Below are 9996 nucleotides of genomic sequence, written 5' to 3' on the forward strand. Positions count from 1 at the left end.
CTGAGCTCGAACCAGCCTGAAAGGCAAGAGATGGTTCGAGGGTATATACAAGTGTCACACCATGCCATTTACGAGATCGGAGCATTTTCGAGGCTACATATCCCTTGAGCCTTCGAGGTCGCTGTTTACAGAAACGTTTTAACTCACGGCGACCACGTCTATTTCGAGCTTACACCTAACGAGCCTAGATTTCGGGATCACAATCTCATGCTCGAAATCTGAGTGTAACATATGACATTGTCTATTTATTTAAAATTTAAATTATAATAAAAGATAGGGTAAATAGAAAATTTTCCTCCTGAACTATGGCCTCTATAGAATTTCGCCCCCGGAACTTTTTTTGTGGAAAAAATCATCCTTGAACTATAACAACTATTGTAAATGTGCCATTTATATTACATTTTGTTCATATTTTTAAACAATTTTCTCATATAGAACTAATGATGCGCTAATGTGGCAGGATTCGACAGTCCTAACAGACAAATACATACATATATAGCGATATAATGACAAATTTTAAAAATATGTACCTACATATTTAGAACTAATTTTTTAATGTTTACCATCAATAAACTCGATTTTCACTAACTTCGGTTAGTTAAACAAATCCCCATATTGTAACTATGCATGTGACTACATAGTAAAATGCTTTAAAAAAATGAACAGAATTTAGCAAAAGGAGCATATTTGCAATGATTTCCATAGTTCAGGGGCATTTTTACCACAAAAAATAGTTTAGGGCGCAAAACTCTATAAGGGCTATAGTTCAGGGGAAAATTGCTATTTGTCCTAAAACATATAATATTTTAAAAATAAAACTAATCAAACGTCCATTGCACTTTGCTTATAACTAGTATATATAAAAAAATAATGTTTGTGTTGGAGGGTCCTATAAGTATAATACGGTAAAGGGTAAAGGGAAAAGGATCCCATTATCACTACAAGAAAAATGCTTTTAGGGGCAACAATATTAGCGACAGCCAGAAATCGCCATTATTAGCGGCGACAAAGCATGTTCACCGCTGATATCACCTCGGATAATTTTTTTTAATTAAAAATATTATTAGCGACAACATTTCCAATATTAGCAGCAACACATGTCGCTCTTAATAAATTCAAAACACCTTGAAAAAAACGTGAGAAATTTCCCACCAACTTGAATATATTAGACTATTAGCAACTACAGGTGTCGCCGCTAATAGTTGCTATGTCAATGAAAAGTAGCCGCTAATAGTCGTCACGTCAATGAAAAGAAATATCAGCGACGACAATTAGCGGTGACACACCACTAATAGTCTTATATATTCAGATCTTTTCATCTCTTCCTCATTTGCGATTTTCTAACCCCAGCCCTAAGCTGCTGCCTACTACACCATTCCTCTTAGAAAACACTATTTCCACCCCCAAAAACTCAAATTGGAGACTCTAATAGTGTTCCCCAACCCTCTAAATCATAAGCCCGTCCCTCTAAACCACAACCCCAATCCCATTATCTCACATTGCCCCCCTCCCTCTCTCTCTCTGTCCTCGGATAAGCATCGTCGCGGCTCCACCGACGCCACCACCACCATGTATATAAATAAATATATTTTTATGTAAATTTATTTATATATATTTTTTCTGTTTTTTATTTTTAATTTTATTATCTGTTTTTATTTATTTTAGTTTTATATTTTTTTTATATGTGTATAACTATATATATAAATATGTATATTTATATTTGTGTGTATATATATGTGTATGTGTGTTTATATATATATGTATGTATGTGTGTGTATATATAGATATATATATATGGAAAACTTCTCAATGGTTACTACCCATAGATGGGTACTAACAATTATGATGATGTAACAACATAGTGACTTGGTATAGTAAGTCACCAACACGTAAATATTTTTTTCTACATTAATTTCGAATTTAGTTATTATTTTTTTGCCATAATTAATGTTGTTTCCAACCAATGAGAGATACTAGCTATATTTAGAAATTGACATGCATTTGAAAAATGAAAAGTTTACAATATTATATTTTCATAATAAATACATGTTTTTCATCAGGTAACCCTTCCAAAAATTTGAAAAATCAAAATTTATTTTTAAAAGTATTAATTAATAACTATAAATATGGACCATTGATCTTAATCCAATGGTTAATATTAAAGTAACCATACATGGGTAATAACCATTAAAAGTGCACCCATATATATGTGTATGTTATATGTGTTTTTTGTTTTTGTTTTACTAACTTTGTTTTCTTTTTAGGAGAAAATAAATTGAAGTAATTTTTGGAACCTTTTCATTTGGAGCCTTTTCTTTTGGATCATTTTATTAATTGGTATGTGTCTCATATTTCTTGTTTTATTATTATTATTTACTATTGTTAGAGGAGTTTGAATATCCTAAATATTCATCCATAGTGAAGTAGATTCTGAGATACATATTGTTTGCTGCGGTGATAACAGAAGGCTATGAACTTGTATGTATTAATGAATTAGGTTTTGTGAAATTTTTGTGTGTTGCAAAGATATAAGGAAGAAACTTATTGTGTGTTGTTTGAATTATTATTTTTAATTGGAAGTAATCTTTGTGGGAATGGGGATTTTGGAATGAAATGATGGATTGGAGTTTCCTTGTTTGAAGAGTCATTGTCATTAGAACTAGGAGGCTGACTCTTTTCTTTTTCAACCTCGGGTATGTTATCAGGTTTGACAATGTTCTTTCCGGACCTAAGAGTTGAAATTGATTTGACTTCTCCATTATGACTAGACTTTCCTATCTCATATTGAAATTTTGGATTAGGGATAGGTTGACTAGGGAATGTTCCTTTTTCTCTATCAGCTAAAGCAGTGGCGATTTGTCCTACTTGTGTCTCGAGTTTGGTAATTGATTGAGATTGATTTTGTACGATTTGTTGAGTGGATTGCATAAATTGTTGTAAAGTATCTTCTAAGGAAGGTTTCCTTTGTTGAGGATATGGTTGATTTTGTGGGGCATGAGTTTGATTTTGTGTGTTGTATTGGTGCCCTTGATTCATTTGGGGTTGGTTTTGTCTCCATGAAAAGTTCGGATGGTTTCTCAAATTTGGATTGTAGGTGGATGAAAATGGGCTATCATTTGGTTTCCCATAAGAACGAAGAGCATTGGCCTCCTCAGAAAAGGCTTCTTGGTAGGAAGGACATGATTGGGCATTATGGCAAGGACTAGAACATATAGAACAAACATCTTTTCTTGGTTGTATTGGAGAATTTATAGTTTGGCTTATGGCTAAAACTTCTACTTTTCTCGCTAATTTGTCTAAGGATGTTCTTAAGTATAATTCATCTTTTACTTCATACCTTCCTCCTCTTTTTGGTGAATTAGTTGACCTAGACCTAAGATCAAAATAATTCCATTGTTCTGAATTGACAGACAAATCTTCAAGGGCGTCCCAAGCCTCTTGTCCTTGAAATTTTAAAAAATTTCTGGTATGCATCGATTGAATCATTTGAAGATTAGAGGGAGTCAAACCATCATAAAAATATTTTACAAGTCTCTATTTTTCAAAACCATGATGAGGACATTTTAATTATAAATCTTTAAATATTTCCCAACATTCATAAAACTCTTCATTATCTTTTTGAAAAAACTCGGAGATTTCTCTCCTTAGACTATCAGTTTTAGACATAGGAAATTTTTTTAGCAAGAATTTATTATAAAGATGATCCCATGTAGTTATAGACCTCGTGGGAAGTGAATTTAACCAAGCTTTTGATTTGTCTTTTAATGAAAAAGGAAACAATCTTAGTTTGACCGACTCATCAGAAAAAATTTGAAATTTAAATGTTGAGCAAATTTCTAAGAAATCTTTGACATGCATGTAAGGATCCTCTCTATCTAACCCATAAAAAGATGGCAACAATTGAATGATTGCTGGTTTAAGCTCAAAATGAGTAGCAGAAGTTGTAGGAAAAACAATGCATGAAGGAGCATTAGATGAAATAGGTGTAAAATATTCAAGCAAAGTTTTTTCAGGCACAACATTTTCATCAACAGGATTAGTAATTGGTTCCATGATGCTCAAATTTTTACTAACACTTTCAATTTCAAACAAAGATAAGCGTCTTTTTACTAATCGATTTTTAGAGTTACGTTCCCAATGATGCATACAATTTTCACAAACAAGGCAACAAGGATAATCTCAAACAAGCAATTTTCTAATGTGGAAGATCAGTTAAAACCGCAACCACAGAGAATACTTAGAATTTTTTGAGATTTCACAACAATATAATTCTTATGGTTTACTTGTCCCCAAACCTATTTGATTCCACTTACTTGCGCACTACTAACAACTCCCCGAGGTTAATTAGTAGAGGCAGATTGAGAATTTTGTTCAAATTTCCTTTAAGCAAAAATTACTTATGGTGACAGGACAAGATTTAGGTTTCACTTTTTTTTTCAAGTAATTTGTTCACAATTACACTAAAATATGATAAAAGACAAAGAAAAATAAGGAAAAAATTAAATAAGACTAAAATTTAGGCAAGAGTAGGGAGACATAGCATGCCATCAACCATAACAAAATTAAGGTAAAAATTAGGAGGCACAAATGCCATCAACTAAAATATAAGATATAAGTCTAGGAGGAAAAATTGCCATCAACTAGCTAGGAGGCAAAATTGCCATCAACTAGTAACTTGCAAAAATAAAATAAAATAAAAACTACAACAAGATAAATAAAGAAAATTACAACAAATGTTAGGAGTCACAAGTGCCGTCAACTAACAAAGAAATATAAGGAATAAAACTATAACAAAATTAGGAGGCACAAGTGCCATCGACTATAAAAATTAAAAAGATAGATAGGAGGCACAAGTGCCGTCAACTAAAAAAAACAATAAATATAAATATATAAGTAAGTTTTTTTTTATTGGTGGTAGAACCGTCCCAAATTTTCTTTTTATCCTTTTTTTTTTAGTTTTTATAGTTTTAAATATATATATTTTTGTATATATAATTTTTTTTCTTTTTTTTAAGTGCAAAAATTAAAATAACTAGTAGAAGAATTTACTAACCTTGAGATAAATTTCATTTCTTTTCTCTTGCAACTCCCTAGCAACAGCGCCAAAAACTTGATGGACCCAAAATGGGTATGTTTTAAAAATTTATACTCGCAAGCGCACGAATCATATATGGAATATAGTGTTCGTGTAAGCACGAGATCGAACCCAAATGAGTTGTCTAAAATAAAAAAGAAAACTATTTTAAATCAAAACTAATAAATTCTCACCTAGCTCCAAAGATTGATGAGGTTTAATGTCATAAATATAAAATAAAAGATTTAAAATAAAGCTATTGAAGAGAATGAAAATAACTCAATAATGATTTGAAAATAAGTGTTAAAAGAAAGATTATTAAGATACTAGAATCCACAAAATGTAAGTTTAATAATATTTATTAATATATTGATTCCCAAGTTTTCGTGATAATTAAACTAAATCAAACTATCATTTTCCAAATAGATTTATAATTTTAAGCACAAATTACTTCTAAAAAGATAGGATTTTTCTTCACTTTTCAAAAATTATAATTTCAAAATATTTAATGTGAATCAACCTAATGAAACAAAAAAACAAAAATCAAATAACATTATTTATAAGGAAAAACATAATATTTTTGTTCTAAGCATGGATGTGTACAATTTAATGACACATCTTACACAAAGAATATTATGTTTTTGCAAAATGAAGAACAAATGGCATATTATCTAACAATCCAAAATATGAGATATTAAAGATGAAAGACATATATGAAGAAGAAAAATCCATAAACTTTGTTGCATTACAAGGGAAATCAACATACAACATAAATATTATCTAGTTCCAAGTTGCTTCATCACGATCTTAGTAATCTTATGAAAAATATTAGAAGCACATAACTAGAATAGAAATTACAAAATAAATGAAATACATACTTAAAAATGCTCTTGAAAAACCCAAAATGGAAGAGAGAAAATGGTAGAAAGAAGATGATAACAAAAAATTAAGCACCCTAAATGGTCTTGAAATTCCATATTTATAGCCAAAATGAGATTATTAAAATAATCAATTTAAATTGATTAGATTAATTAAATAAAATAAATATGGTATGTAGAGGTAAATTATAGGGTGTAATGATGATGTTGTGGTGAAAATGTGTAGAAAAATAGGTAAAAAGTTGACACTTTGGACATAGTGGACAAAGGGTACACTTAGGCAATTTATGGACTCAAGAAGGAAAATTGTTGATGGCTTGGTGGGTGTGGTAGTCGGCTGGCCAGGTGGGCTGGTTGGGCTGAAGGCTTGGCATGAGATATTGGCATTGGGCCTGGCTGGGCCGAACTGGGATGAGGCCCGTGTTGGCTGGAGGTGCACGTGAAGAGCTGGGCAGGAGTGGCATGGGCTTGCTTTGTGGGCTTCGGTCTGGCAGGAGGAGGCATCTGGGGAGGTGAGGTGAGCCAGGCGGAGCTGCTGGGAGCTGTGTGGCTTGGGGCATGGCTAGGCAGTTGCAGAGATTGCTGGGAAATGGCCAGGCGGGCCTGGGTGCAGCTGGGAAGTGGCCAAGCGGGCCTGGGCTGGGACAAGGCAGGTGAGTTTTTCATAAATGCCATATTTCTTTTGTTATTTTCTTTTTCCAAAACTACACCTTTCTCTCTTCAAGCATACAAAAAATGCAAAGTTTATCCTACAAAATAAGTAAACATTAAATTATAATCAAATATTTTCATTTAAAAAATAAGCCATATTAAATCCATGAAACTATTAATTAAAATTTAATTTACTTTGGCAATTAAGTTCAATAAAATTACATTTTTTAAACTTTTAATTTAAAAATACTAATTTCAAATAATTAAACTACAACATATTATAATAAAATAACTATAAAAATACACAAAAGTATATAAAATCATGATAAGACTAATAAATTCAAAATTACTTAAAAACTTAATAAATTAATTAAGAACTCAAGAACTAAGCAACAATTAGCAAATAAAATACGGTAAAATAACTCTATTTTGTAGAGTTATCATCGGGATAGTGTGTTTATAGGGTCAGGGGCCGGGATAGGGTCTTTATAGGGTCGGGATAGGGTCTTTATAGGTTCTCTATAGAGTCTGGGGTCGGAATAGAGTTTTAATAGGGTTGGGGGTCGTGATAGGGTTTTAATATGGTCAGGGTTCGGGATAAGGTGTTTATAGGTTCAAGGGTCGGGATAGGGTCTTTTTAGGGTCTAGATAGGATCTTCTACGGTCGGGGGTCGGGATAGGATCTTTATAGGATTGGGATAGGGTCTTATAGGGTTGGGGGTTAGGATATGGTCTTTATAGAGTTGGGGGTCGGGATAGGGTCTTTATAGGGTCGAGATAGGGTCGGGGGTCGGGATATGGTCTTTATATGGTCGAGATAGGGTCTTATAGGGCCAGGGTCGGGATAGGGTCTTTTTAGGATATGATGGTTATTATCACATAGTGGTCAGGGTTACAAGGCTTGTCCTACATTCAACGAAGACTTGTAAAACATCTTATGTTGGTCATAGACGATTCTTGGCCAGTAATCATCGGTGGAGAAAAGATACTCAATTCGACGGAAAAGTTGAGAGAAGACGTCCTCCAAGAAAGTTTACTTGTCAGGATATCTTAGATCAAGTTAATACCCTACCACCTCAAGTCTCGGGGAAACATGAGAGGTTTGGAGGTTTGAAACGACAAAGAGGTGTGAAGGATAGTAACTGGAGGAAAAAAACATCTTTTATGAACTTGAGTAATGGACTACGAATGAGTTAAAATATAACATAGATGTTATGTATGTTGAGAAGTATGTATGTGACAGTGTCATTGGTACTATCTTTGATAACGATAAGTCTACAGACACTAATAATGCAAGACATGATCTGAAGAATATGTTAGGGATGCATTGTGGATATATGAAGATCAGAATAAAAAGTTAATTAAACCACATGCTCCTTACGTGTTGACTCCTGAAGATAGGCGAGAATTTCTTCAATTTCTAACAAGTGTTATACTGTCAGATGATTTTTGTTTTAACTTGAAGAAGAAAGTAAAAGATAACAACTTAAATATCATTGGGTTGAAGTCACACAACTATCATGTGATAATGCAACGATTACTCCTAGTGGGTATCTCTAGGTTTCTATCAGAATCTATATCAGACATCATAACGGAACTATGCAATTTCTTCAGACAATTATGTTCGTGAACCTTGAATGTAAATGATATGGAGAAAGCTCAAAGGGAGGTCATTCACATCTTATGCAAAATGGAGTTGATTTTTCCTCTAACTTTTTTTGACATAATGATACATTTGGTCTTCATTTTCCAGAATAAGCTTTATTGGGTGGGCCGGTATTTATGAGATGGATGTATCCTTTTCGAAGATACATGAAAAAAAAATAAAAAAACTACGTCAGGATAAAGCTCGTCCTGAAGGGTCCATAATTGAAGGATATGTGGCAGATGAGGCTTTAACATTTTGTTCCATGTATTTCAAATGCGTGGCAACCAAATTCAATCGTCTAGATCGAAATGCAGATATAGTTTATGTCCCACGCCACCTTTCAGTGTTTCAATCTCAATGTTGTCCGTTGAGTAAGGGATTTCAAGTGCCTTTTGATGAAAAGACTCGAAATAAAGCTAAGTGGTTCATACTGGAGAATTCTTCTGAAATTGAAGTCTATATGGAGTAGGTTAACACTATGTTATTTAAGCGAACACCTTCGTGAGATCAAACCAAGGGATCCATTGGGTGATCATAACCATTTGCACAATATAGAGTTTCGTTCTCAGTTTCATGAGAAGGTAATCTATAACTAGGACATTCTTTGTTGTTAGATTGAAATATAAGTTTCTTATTATAATATGTTTTGCTATATTTAGATTTATGACTTGCACCAGCTCAGGTCATTAGAGAATGGGGATGAGTTGCTAGCTTTAGCATCTAGGTCTGATCTTTTGGCATACTCCTATGAAGCATGTATAATGAATGAGGTTCGATATGTTACACACAATCGAGATCGAAATTGTATTACACAAAATAGTGGACTGTGTGTTGCTAAGACATAAAATTTTAACTATTATGGACAACTTGAAGAGATATTTGAGGTATCTTATACTGGTGTATATTCAGTGGTACTGTTTCGATGTAATTGGTTCAATATGGACCTGAAAAAAAAAAGAAAAAAATTACTAAAAATAATGTCACCAGTATAAATGTGAGCGGTGAATGTTATAAAGATGAACCGTACATACTTGCTAGCCAAGCTAAATAAGTTTTCTATCTCGATGATCTACTTAGAGGTCGAGCTTGGAAAGTTGTTGAAAAAGTGAATCATAGGCAAGTTTGGGATATTCCGAATAGTTCTGATCAGATTGCTGATATTGATGTTGTACATGACACAAACTCATCCAATTTTGTATTGACTGTTGAGCTTGGGGGAGTTGGTTGTTCAACAGTCTAATAGATCAACATCATTCATAGGAACTGTCACTTGACCTTATTCGACTGCTCAAGATATCGATGATTTTATTAATGATGATGAAGAGCAAGTCAAAGACGCAGAAGAAGCAGACGACGAGGATGAATTGCTTGTTGACCTTAGTGATGATGATAACACCAATCCTATCTCACCAATAGATGTTAATTTGATAAGTGATGATAGTGACTATTTTACTTAGTTCTTGATCCGTGTAAGAAAAACTTTATATTTAAATAATTTTATATTAGAAATTTTGAACGATTTATAGAATTGTTATGTTATGGATGTTTTGGAATTTTATGTGGTCATTACAACTATATATTCATAAATAATATATATATATGTATGATATTCATACTAACAAATAAATTCGATCATATTTAGTTTAAAGATGTCACTAGATGTAACTTCATACCATGGCGAAGATGGTGGTGGTCAAGATCCACCAAATCCTACTACGATCCCATCTAGTTGCGAGTCAGGTATT

The 9996-nt window shown here is 32.9% G+C and overlaps 1 non-coding gene across 1 annotated transcript; it reads left to right on the top strand.

The window, feature by feature from the left end:
• Positions 1-3544: 3544 nt before the first annotated feature.
• Positions 3545-3651, top strand: LOC133807679 (small nucleolar RNA R71). Its single transcript, XR_009879579.1, has one exon. It is a non-coding gene; the product is annotated as a small nucleolar RNA R71 (small nucleolar RNA).
• Positions 3652-9996: the final 6345 nt, after the last annotated feature.

Source organism: Humulus lupulus, chromosome X (genome assembly GCF_963169125.1).
Source record: "Humulus lupulus chromosome X, drHumLupu1.1, whole genome shotgun sequence".
Taxonomy (NCBI): Eukaryota; Viridiplantae; Streptophyta; class Magnoliopsida; order Rosales; family Cannabaceae; genus Humulus; species Humulus lupulus.